We start from the raw sequence: 12,206 nt of genomic DNA on the forward strand, positions 1-12,206 counted from the left end.
AACGAGCGGTTGCTGAGAGAGACTCGGATGAGATTTGTTACCTGCATTGTCCGTGAGTGTCAGTTGCGGCTGTATGGACGTGTGGCTCGTTTTCCTGACTCTGATCCTGCTCACCAGATTCTCTCAGCGAAGGAGTCTCATGAGTGGAGGAGGCCAGTGGGCCGACCACGTGCCTCATGGTTGCAACAGGTTGACCATCATCTCAAGGAGATGGGGATGGGCCTGGCATCTGCCTGGGGGATGGCCAGACGGAGGCCCCTGGAATACCGGCGGAAAGTGGACGCAGCGACGCGCTGTTCTGGCACATGCTCCCATACCTGACCTGACCTGAATACCATGAATGACCCCGATATTGAATGAAAGCCGATTACCAAATGATGTTGATACTTGGGCAGCCAATTACCAGACAATATAAACGCGTGAGGCCGCTCGAAGCAAACAGACCTCCATTCTCCAGAGAAATTTATTTTCAACGTCATCACATAATTTTCAATCCCGTGCTCACGGCCGATAAAAAAAATACTCTGAATTCTTGTAAACCATGGCTTTCTCCACAAAGTGTTGGTTAACATTGAACAGGAATTTAGTGAGGGCCACATTTAGAATGTTGTGTGCAGTTTTGGTCACCACAGTTCTGGAAGGACATATATGCCATAGAGAGTGTTCAGCGCAGGGCTACTAGATTGATTCCGGGCTTAGCGAGACTCAGCTGTGAGGAGCTGCTGAAGGAGACACGGCTTTATACACGAGAAAGGAGGTGGTTACCAGGAGATATGATAGAGATGTTTAAGACAATGAAAGGTAGAGATAAAATAAGTGCAGATGAATTATTCAACAGGGTAGACAGTGATAGGACCAGGGGCCATAGCTTGAGAGTAAAGAAGAGGAGAGTGAAGACGGTAGTTAATGCATGGAATGGTCTTCCTGGAAAGGTAGTGGCAGCAGAAAAAGTAGATAAGTTTAAATTAGAATTAGATGGGTACCTGAAAGTTATGGAGATAGAGGGGTATGGGGATGTTGATAAGACTATTAGGTAGTTTGAGCATTGATGGGTGATTATGTACATGTGTACAGAGTGCTGTTGGTGGGGGTCTCATCAAGGGGTGTTGTATAGTTGATGTGTGTTTTTAACCAAGCCCATGCTCCCTCCTCTGAGGGAAAGAAGTTTTTTTTTTTTTACAAAGAAAAAAAACAAAACTAAAAAACAAATAAGCTATTTTAAAAATTTAATTAATATAAAACATTTTTCTGCATTTTCTTCCTTGGATCTTGTGTAGATATATTAGTGTGGTGTTAGTGCAGGCATGATGGGCTAAATGGCCTCCACCTGTGTTAGATTTCCTTGTGTTTCCTTGTATATGAAGGGGACTCTACACTTAGTAGTGCCTCGGGGCCCATTCTGGCTCTCAGCAGTCCTGTCTGATTTCAGTTGTTTGCCGCTGTCACCAGTGTCTCAAAGCTGACGGTGGACAATTTGAACATCTGCGATAGCTTACCAAATACCACAAACTATTGCTTCTGCACACACCAAATATCGACCTTTTCTGAGGCGTGTGATGGGTATCTACCATATTAAACACAATGTGTGTTTTTGTATTTGTTTGTGTGATGTCTGTACCCCTTTCCAAAGGATGATTTAAGAAGGGTTTTAAAAGCCAATCTTCTAACATGACTGTGTGTTCACTATGGTCTATTTTTTCAGGATTAAAAAACACAACTCAAAAAACACTTTCATTAAAGAGTAATTACGTCTCGTCTTTTGGAAATGTAGACAGTGACTTGCAACCGGACCTCAATGGCAGTGTACAGAAGTGTTTAAAACTAGTCTAATAATATTTTATATAAAGCATTGCAGTGAAGTCTGATCCAAATAATTTTAAAGCAATATATGTATTTGTATATTGTAATCAGTAAAAAATAGTGTGGTAGATAAAAACATTAGAAAGGAAATAACTTGCACCAAAAATTTAACATTTTCACGCTCACGCTGATGCTGACGCTGATGCCGGGGGTATCGCAAGAGCTCTCTGTTCTTCGAACAGGCGAGCTAAAAACAACAATAAATACAAGGTGCAGGGAGGTGAAATTCGCTGCACGTGATGTGTAACGCATGTAGAGTAAAACGAGTGTTCATTTACATACGTGCAATATCGAATAAATAAGAATACTCCTGACGCTAGGCCGAGGCTTCGGGCTTTGGCATGCTCACGAAGCTGTACCCTCAAAATGAAAGGTCCCAGAAGATAAAGAAAATAGGGGAACATTTGTACATGTAGTGTTTTAAAATAACGCTTTTTCTTGCGACAAAACATCATATCTTCTCGTCTGAATAAAACTAGTGTAATAATATTTTTTATAAAGCATTGCAGTAAAGTCTGATCCAAATAATTTTAAAGCAATATATCTATTTGTATATTGTAATCAGTAAAAAATAGTGTGGTAGATTAAAAACATTAGAAAGGAAATAACTTGCACCAAAAACTTTAACATTTTCACGCTCACGCCGGGGGTATCGCTATAGCTCTCTGTTCTTCGAACAGGCGAGCTAATAATTCCAACCCGTCATTTTTGACGGGTTTTCATACTAGTTTCTTATAACATTCATTCATTCCTTCCTCTGGCCTTTTGTTCAGTACACTGAACACTTTCCATTTGAGTTCCACAGAATGGTCCTTCTTGTTTCATATGCAGCTTGTGACTGCTGGTTGCATCTTTTCGCAAAGTGCAGCTGTGCCGCTGATGCAATGCTCCCGTTATCAGTTAGCTAGTACTCATTTTGCCCACCTGGGAAGGATGACATCTGTCTGCCAGCATTAGTCAATGCACATTAAAGATCTCATGGTGTCTTTCGTGAATAGTCGACAAACTCTTAGCACCTTTTCTCGAGTGTGAGGCCTGGCCAGCCGATTTGTGAATGATTTGGGCCAAAAACAGGAATGTAGGAATAATTTAGGCAAACAAAAAAGCAGTAGTGGAATACTGAACACCTGAAAAATTGCTCGTTATACCATCAGCCAGAGAGCCCTTTGGTGTGGACGTTTAGGATATTGTGCATGTAACCCAGTACTGAGAAAGGTCATTTGGGGATGGGGAGGGTGCCCTTTTCTGCCAGCGGTCTCACTTGCCCTATCTTACTTATTACTATTCTGCAACAAATAGTTCAGCAACAGGTTTGTTGTCAAGAAGTTGTGAATTTAATTTCTGCACTGAACAGTAAAGATTAGTGAAGTGGGCAGTATGGGAAGGATTAGGGTTTTCAAGGATTAAACATCTGTGCGCATAGATTGAATTTTGGTAAAGTTTGACGCAGATGTGATCGGCCATAAATGCTCTTTCCCATGTGTTGTGATTTATTTGTTTTATCACACTTGGTATTTGATAATTACAAGGGTTTACAAATAAGTTGGCGAGAACAATAAGTGTAATACAATAAGTGTACAACAATAAGTGTGAAAGTGCAGAACAATACAAATATGTGTAAAAACAAGAACGACACTCGGAAGAGCGCAAATCTCTGCCAGGCTGAACAGTTTATGTTTTGTATGCCACTGATAAGTCTGATCTGCATCTGGACCTGAAGCAAAATCGAATCGGCTTGTTCTTGTCATTGAACCAACTCCACCCATCTACCTAGTTTTGTCAGAACTTGTCCACAACTTTTTGAGATACCACTTCAAAAAGTTTCGCATCCAGATCACCAAAATCAAATGAATTCATCCTTGTCACACACCCAAACTGTCCACCAAATTTTGTCCAAAACCGTCCACAACTTTTTGATACATCCTGTTCACAAACAAACAGACTGACGGGTGAAAACATAATTTCCACCCACTCGTGGTGGAGGTAATAATATACAAATGGCTATTTTTCAGCTATAACAATGGTTTAAAACAAACTCGGTGTCTACATGAAAATTCTGTTAAAATTGTCACAGAATGGCATTGCAGAAAATAATTCAGGTTTGTCAATGACAGACATTCACTTTGTATCTCAAGCTCCACATTCCCTGATCACCAATAGTTCTTTCTGTAAACTCAATGCATCCAACACTGATTGCTTGTCAGGTCAATCTTTTGGGACTGCCACTGGTAACGTGTAACCCAGTGCTACCTGCCCCGCATGGTCGGGTTGTCGGCGACTAAACCGACACCCCTCACTGGCTTTGGTCATGGGGAGGGTGACTGTGACACCCTGCCAGGACTAAAAACAACACCTGGCAAAGGGCAGGTGAGCTCCCTTCAGGAGCCAATGGCCATCCAGTACGGAGATGGTGTCTCCAAAAAATCACCCAATGGGGGAAGGAAAATTTGTTTTTCCACCTGGCCTAGTTACCCCCTCCTGCACAGTAGTCCTGTGAAGAGGTTTCCTTGTTTGAGGACTAGGTGAAGGTTTTGCCAGTTTTTCCTCTTATTCTTTTTCTCTGTAGCCGACACATTCAGTGGCTCTCAGCCTTATTTAAGGCACAATTAAAAATGTAAGCATTTGATATTCCATTGGGGGTTTCAGCAATATATCTTGGATTGCATACAAAGTTCAATACATACAAAGCTGGGATTCTTCATGTGTAGTATTACAAAATTGTGCACTTCCTCATTATTGAACACCATCGCGTCGCTGAAATGAAAGGTAAAGGTGGAACAATCAAAGGGAAAACAAATTCTTCATGACAATAACGCATTCAATACAACATGGGATGAATGCAAATATCTAACACATGAGGTCGTGCAGCTGTTTACCAGAGCCCCTGTACATGCTTCCTATTTTGGAATAAACTTTGTGGTTTTGCATCACATCCCAGCTGAGGAAGTGCTCCAGCTCCTCGGGGCATGGCTGGGACCCCCCCCCCCCCCCTCATATGATGATCTGCATCTTTGGAATATCTTTTCCACATTCTCCTGAGCACCCACTGATGGTCAGCCAGCTTTTCAACTAGAATGGCTCCCTGAGTATAAGTTTTTGTTTAACCTTGCGGCTTTCCTGTTTACATGTGTTTTGGGAATTGTGCGAACAAAATGGATGAATATTCTTTTAATTCAAACAAGCACTTGTAGCGATTCATCTTTGAGCTGAACAGCATTTGAACAACACGACAGGGAATAGTTGCACGGGTCATCGGTTTGAAAAACTCCCACTCACATTGTAGTTTGGTACATTTCCCAGATCTAATAAAAACATTTTAAATGAATATATCTTAAATAAATGAAAAAAAAAGATTTGCTTTTGTAATCACCAAAACGAGGAATCAATTCCAATCGGACAAATAAAAGTATTGTACGATTCCCTCCCAGATATACTCCTGCGTCCCCCTGTTATCCATTGTCCCCTCCACCCAACAAATACCAGGTGTTTGTGGATGTATAGCCGTCGAAAGCAGTTAACGGCATTTTCCTCACATATTCATCTTTATTTAAAATAATCTTGCCAATTAATTCAGTAAATGGACTGTGGCCAACCCACTCTTTGCTGCAATTAATGCAAATATCATTTTTTTCTGCTTATTGATGAACTTGGGGAGGCATGACAAGGGTGACAGGAAAGAGGTGGGACGACATGCACAGGCATGGCAAAGGCAATCCAGGCTCAGTAGGTGGCGCTGGTCTGCTTCTTGGTGCACTCGTACCTGGGGGGGGGGGGTGGGAGTTGAGCCGGCCGTTCTGAGACAGGCTCGGCCCTAACCTAACCATTCTCCATTTAATCTCATGGGCCTATCCTCGTCATGGTCTGTGCCCCCGAATCTCTATCTATGCCTGCTCTACTCTAGCCTCCCTCTTTAAATTGTCCCTATGTCTCCTAACTACAATGTCCTTCTCTTGGGTTCCCCTCAGTCGGTGCCAAATTCCTAATAAAATCTCTCCAATCCCCTAAGGATCCCTTAGGAAGAAAAGGTGTATCTGTAGAAACCTCAGCACAAGTTCAAAGTATGTCTGCAGGTCCCACGGCTTCTCCAGGTGGGTAAATCCAGCAGCCAGTGGTTACCTGAGTGATAGATGGTACGAAGGGGTAAACACAACACTTCCAACTACTCTATCCATTAGTACATCAACAATTCAACTTTCCTGGGACTGACAATGTGTCTCTTTAAACTATGTGGTTCTAACAACCTAATTCACCCGTTGGTGCTTGCACTAGTTAGGGCCTTCCCCTTTGTTCTTCATCGGTGCCTCCACACAATTTCCTGGCTGGGCAGTGTGGCTCCATTGGCAGGTCTTCACACCTGCGTACTCGAACAATAGTGCCCCTGGCATGCTAAGGCCGCCTCCGAGCTTAACCTTCTCCACTTCAAATTATTGAGAGAGATATCCCGATTTCTCTCCCCCACCCTCACTGCCCGTGCCTGTGCCCTCACTGGCAATTTGTGCTCTGGGTCCCTTCTCCATGAGTACTCGGGCCCATACACAAATTGAACATGCCCACCATGAGCTCACGGCCTACCCTGGCTCACAGGCACTCCAGCACCTGGGGAGCCTTTCTCCACCATACTCACCTCGTGTACTCCCAGCCCATCAAACCTCATTGCACACCTGCAAACAAACATTTCAACACAAGGAACCAACCACAGATCGACCTCCATTGTCAATTTGAATAAACCCCCAAACTAATCTTTGAACTAGCCCCCGGTTTTCTTAAGCAGGGAATCACTCCCTCCCATTCATTCCTTTGCACCATACATGCTGCACTCGCATTCACTCTCGGGCCACTGACCCACATTCATTCCATACAAGCTCATTCACATTTCGATATCGCCATTCATTCTGGCACCATCTATCGAACTAATCCCCACGAACTCACTCGTGCTCACCCCATCATCCCTTACATTGCGCACATTCCTTTTAACTCCATGTTGCTAAGTGGAGTTGCTACATTGCTACGTCCCCACTACATGTCAACAGTCATCTCTATCACTGTCTCTAACTCCTTCTTCTTTCGGCTGCTCCCGTTAGGGGTCGCCACAGCGGATCATCCGTTATGATCCGCATACTGATTTGGCATAGGTTTTATGCCGGATTCCCTTCCTGATGCAACCCTGGTCGCCTCTTGCAACACGGGAATAAAGATTGGGTTTTGCCATGATTCCGGGCTGCCCTACATCCTCTCATAGCACGGCCCAGTGCAGAGCAGAGCTCCTGTCCTCAAGCAATCCTCCAACCCAATCTTCCAAGTAGTCGGATTACAGGCGCACGCCACTACGCCCGGTATTATCACTATCTCTAACACTCCCCACTAATGCTAATCCCCTCTATCCTAGTGCTAATGCTCATTTGCCTGGGAAGGGTCACTTCTCATGCCCTCACCGGCATTATTATTTTTACACTACCCCCTCTAACCTAATCTAGCCTAAAGGCCCGGTCACACCTTGACGTTTTAGCCAGTGATGGCAACGTATTAAAATGTATGTAAAACGCTGGCTTACGTTGAACTTTTGATGTTTTTTTTTTAAAGATTCGGACGTATTCATAGCGACTTGGTCTTATGTGTAACGGACACAGAACGTTTCGTTGTGTTATAGATAACTTATACCAACGAATGCTGAACCTGTTGTCGGCCTACACAACCGATGCTCAACGATAGTCTAACTTAGGCATAGCGCGTTGCACGCATCGCCGATGATGTCGTGACGTAGCCCATTAAAAGGCTGACGCACAACGATTCGAATCATAACTGCCGTAGAAATGGAAGTGACAACATTGCGGTCACACCTTGGTGATCTTGCCAGTGTATGCCGACCGAAGAAAAATGTGTCTAAAACGTTGGGGCACGTCAAATACGGTATGAGTAAGTTTGGTATACGTGAGTAGAATGCTAAAGTACGCTATCATACGTCGTAGTAAGTAGAGTACGTCAAGAAATTTTAAACATGTTCAAAATTTTACGACGTACTTGGCGTATGACACATTCTGCATGCGATGGGGATAAGTTTTACACACGATATGCGGACGCTTACACACGTCCACAAACGCTACTTATAAGCTACTCATAAGTCGAAACACGTCGCGGTAATGTCTTTTTTACGTGAAACTTATTTCTAACTTATGTTTGACGTGCTTTGAACCAATTCTTTACGTAGTCCCAACACACATCGACGTATGTAGACGTATTCCAATGACGTCTTCCGGTCGACAAAAAAAAATAAATTAACGTGTTTCTAGCTTACAACTGCCATATAAAGACGTGTTCCCAGCGGTTTTGGGAATTGGTATATAAAAATGCTGCTCATAAAAGGGGAACCCAACAGTGTTTTCGAGTCCTTTTTGAGTCGATGTCCATGTCAGCAGTAACAGTATCAGTATCAGTATTAGTATTAGTATTAGTTTGTTCATGTTGGCAGTAGTAGGTGAGTGTGAGGGGGGGGGGGGGGGTCTGGGTTATGATGGATCGTCCTTGCGTCCGCGTGTCCACAGGTAGGAGACATCTTTTCACCATTGTTCGAAGTTCTTCGTGGCTAATTTTTTATGGGGCTTTTTCAACAATGAGCTATAGCTTGTTTTTACGCTTTAGGTCTATTCATAACGGGTTGGACAAATGCACAATGAACTAATAATGTGCATAGAGCGCTTTGATTACTTATATATATATGATATACTAACGAATAATTATCGTGAAGCCGGCGTTCACAAACTATGCCCAACGATAGCCTAACTTATCCATATCGTGCGGCAGTTTATCTTTGCCGGTGACGTGGGGTTTGCTATTCATAGGCTGCCACTCAACGATTTAGATGGCTGCATCTCCACTATTGAAAGTAGACGCTTGCGCTCAACAATTGGATTTTTTTACACTCAACGACTTTTAAACGGTACCACTCAGCTATTTTCATTGTTTACAATGAACGATTTAAATTGCTGTCACTCGCCTTTGTTTTTTGACGCTGGGGTTTGGAAATTTGAAGTGTTTCTTCTGAACGTGTTAAAACGCTCAAAATCGACTATTTTAAATAGACGCTGCCGATGGACAATTGGAATCATAGCCAAGCTAGACATCGAAGTGTGAACATCCTCGTCATGCCGAAGAAAAGTTTGAAGAATGCTGCAAATAAGTGTCCTGGCCGTGGCCGTGGACGCTGATGCAAGGACGATCCATTATACCGACGTCTTTCAGCCTATGAGTAACTTAAAAGTAACGTCTGTCGACGTGTGGCAACGATCGCGTAACGTGCCAACAACACGTTAATCATAGGTAAAGGCCTGGTCACACCTTGACGTTTTAGCCAACGTATGCCGATTTTTGAATTTTTTTTCTAAAACGCTGGCACACGTTGAATACGTTATGGGTAAGTTTTGATAACATTGAGAGCACGCTGAAAAACACTGCCATACGTCGTCGTACGCTAGCTGTAAACGTTGTACTTTTCGGTTGTCCTCAAATTTTTTCATGCTTGAAATTTCACGACGTATGCCGGCGTATGACTCACACGTTCCGCTACGCTGCCATGAACGGTCTGCGATCGTTGACAGACGTCAACACATGCTACTTGTAAGTTAATCATAAGTTGAGACACGCCGAGGTAATGTTTAGCGTACCCGAAACTTATTTCTAACCTATGATTAACGTGTTGTTGGCACGTTACGCGATCGTTGCCACACATCGACAGACGTTACTTTTAAGTTACTCATAGGCTGAAAGACGTCGGTATAATGGATCGTCCTTGCGTCAGCGTCCACGGCCACGGCCAGGACACTTATTTGCAGCATTCTTCAAACTTTTCTTCGGCATGACGAGGATGTTCACACTTCGATGTCTAGCTTGGCTGTGATTCCAATTGTCCATCGGCAGCGTCTATTTAAAATAGTCTAGTTTGAGCGTTTTAACACGTTCAGAAGAAACGCTTCAAATTTCAAAACCCCAGTGTCAAAAAACAAAGGCGAGTGACAGCAATTTAAATCGTTCATTGTAAACAATGAAAATAGCTGAGTGGTACCGTTTAAAAGTCGTTGAGTGTAAAAAAAATCCAATTGTTGAGCGCAAGCGTCTACTTTCAATAGTGGAGATGCAGCCATTTAAATCGTTGAGTGGCAGCCTATGAACCTACCCGTGGACACGCGGACGCAAGGAGGATTCATCATAACCCACACCCTCCCCCTCACACTCACCTACTACTGCCAACATGAACAAACTACTACTAATACTAATACTAATACTAATACTAATACTGATACTGATACTGATACTGTTACTGCTGACATGGACATCGACTCAAAAAGGAACTCGAAAACACTGTTGGGTTCCCCTTTTATGAGCAGCATTTTTATATACCAATTCCCAAAACCGCTGGGAACACGTCTTTATATGGCAGTTGTAACCTAGAAACACGTTCATTTTTTTTTTTGTCAACCGGAAGACGTCATTGGAATACGTCTACATATGTCGATGTGTGTTGGGACAACGTAAAGAATTGGTTCAAAGCACGTCAAACATAGGTTAGAAATAAGTTTCGCGTAAAAAAGACATTACCGCGACGTGTTTCGACTTATGAGTAGCTTATAAGTAGCCTTTGTGGACGTGTGTAAGCGTCCACATATCGTGTGTAAAACTTATCCCCATCGCATGCGGAACGTGTATCATACCGAGTACGTCGTAAAATTTTGAACATGTTTAAAATTTCTTGACGTACTCTACTTACTACGACGTATGATAGCGTATTTAGCGTTCTACTCACGTATACCAAACTTACTCATACCGTATTTGACGTGCCCCAACGTTTTAGACACATTTTTCTTAGGTCGGCATACGCTGGCAAGATCGCCAAGGTGTGACCGCGATGTTGACACTTCCATTTCTACGGCAGTTATGATTCGAATCGTTGTGCGTCAGCCTTTTAATAGGCTACGTCACGACATCGTCGGCGATGCGTGCAACGCGCTATGCCGAAGTTAGACTATCGTTGGGCATCGGTTGTGTAGGCCGACAACAGGTTCAGCATTCGTTGGTATAAGTTATCTATAACACAACTAAACGTTCTGTGTCCATTACTAATATGTTATGCATACGACCAAGTCGTTATGAATACGTCCGAATCTTAAAAAAAAACATCAAAAGTTCAACGTCAGCCAGCGTTTTACATACATTTTAATACGTTGCCATCGCTGGCTAAAACGTCAAGGTGTGACCGGGCCTTTAGAAATAAGTTTCGGGTACGCTAAACATTACCTTGGCGTGTCTCAACTTATGATTAACTTACAAGTAGCATGTGTTGACGTCTGTCAACGATCGCAGACCGTGCATACAACTTGTGGCCAGCGTAGCGGAACGTGTGAGTCATACGCCGGCATACGTCGTGAAATTTCAAGCATGAAAAAAATTGAGGACAACCAAAAAGTACAACGTTTAAAGCCAACGTACAACGACGTATGGCAGTGTTTTTCAGCGTGCTCTCAATGTTATCAAAACTTACCCATAACGTATTCAACGTGTGCCAGCGTTTTAGAAAAAAAATTTCAAAAATCGGCATACGTTGGCTAAAACGTCAAGGTGTGACCGGACCTTAATGCTCCTTTGCCCATGGAGGAAGGGGGGAGGGGAGTTGTTCACCTTGCTCCCACATGGGCACAGAAACTCTGTACCGTAACGTAATGAGCCCCCCGCGTCTGCAGAGGTGCTCGACCATACGTCCGTCGCCCACCAATACATTTTTGAATTTTTTGCCACTGGGAATTCAGGTTTTCCCACGGGGAACCAAGCCGTGCTCGCCACTCCACTGTTCGTGCCGGGTGCACCGTGCATATTGCACACGGTGTGCCCCGCACCCTGGTTCCTGTGGAAAAAAAAACCCCAATCCAAATTCCTCAAATCTCTTCACTTGTTCCTTTGCCTTTAGCCATCCGTGCTACAGTAATTTATCTGTCATGGAGCGTTCACTCACTGGCACGGAGTATTACGGAGCCCTCAGCATTTGTCATTAAACCACGCAATCGTCCGTGCTTGGGTGGTTTGCCAGGGATCGATCGTGCACACTCCCGGACGTGCCATGCTTTGCATGCCGAGCCTTGCGGTGCCGGTGCAGTTTCCAAATTCCTCATAATTTTTCCGTGCTCAAGACCAGAACACTTCTGCATTTTAAATTTGTTGCTCGTGGAGGGCTTACTTCTCCTGTCAGTCAAGCTAACAGCTATCCCCATCTATGTCAGTGCATGTCCTGCACTCTTGCACTTATTATGCACTCCACACCACTCGTTCTTGACACGCACTCCGTCAAACTCATTTTCTGCACA

The 12,206-nt window shown here is 43.6% G+C and overlaps 1 protein-coding gene and 1 long non-coding RNA gene across 3 annotated transcripts in view; one reads left to right on the forward strand and one right to left on the reverse strand.

Annotated features, from left to right (window-relative positions):
• The window catches only part of LOC147015700 (uncharacterized), a 169,263-nt gene that overhangs the window by 13,401 nt on the left and 143,656 nt on the right, over nt 1-12,206 (forward strand). The gene's annotated exons all lie outside the window — the stretch shown is intronic.
• Nucleotides 4,863-12,206, reverse strand: part of LOC147015701 (uncharacterized) — a 17,728-nt gene continuing 10,384 nt past the window's right edge. The window contains exon 3 of the long non-coding RNA XR_015050125.1: nt 4,863-5,620. This is a non-coding gene — a long non-coding RNA (uncharacterized LOC147015701). The remainder of the gene's footprint in view (nt 5,621-12,206) is intronic.

The sequence above is a fragment of the Eptatretus burgeri genome, chromosome 12 (assembly GCF_056783735.1).
Source record: "Eptatretus burgeri isolate ZD-2024b chromosome 12, Ebu_testis_v1, whole genome shotgun sequence".
NCBI lineage: Eukaryota > Metazoa > Chordata > Myxini > Myxiniformes > Myxinidae > Eptatretus > Eptatretus burgeri.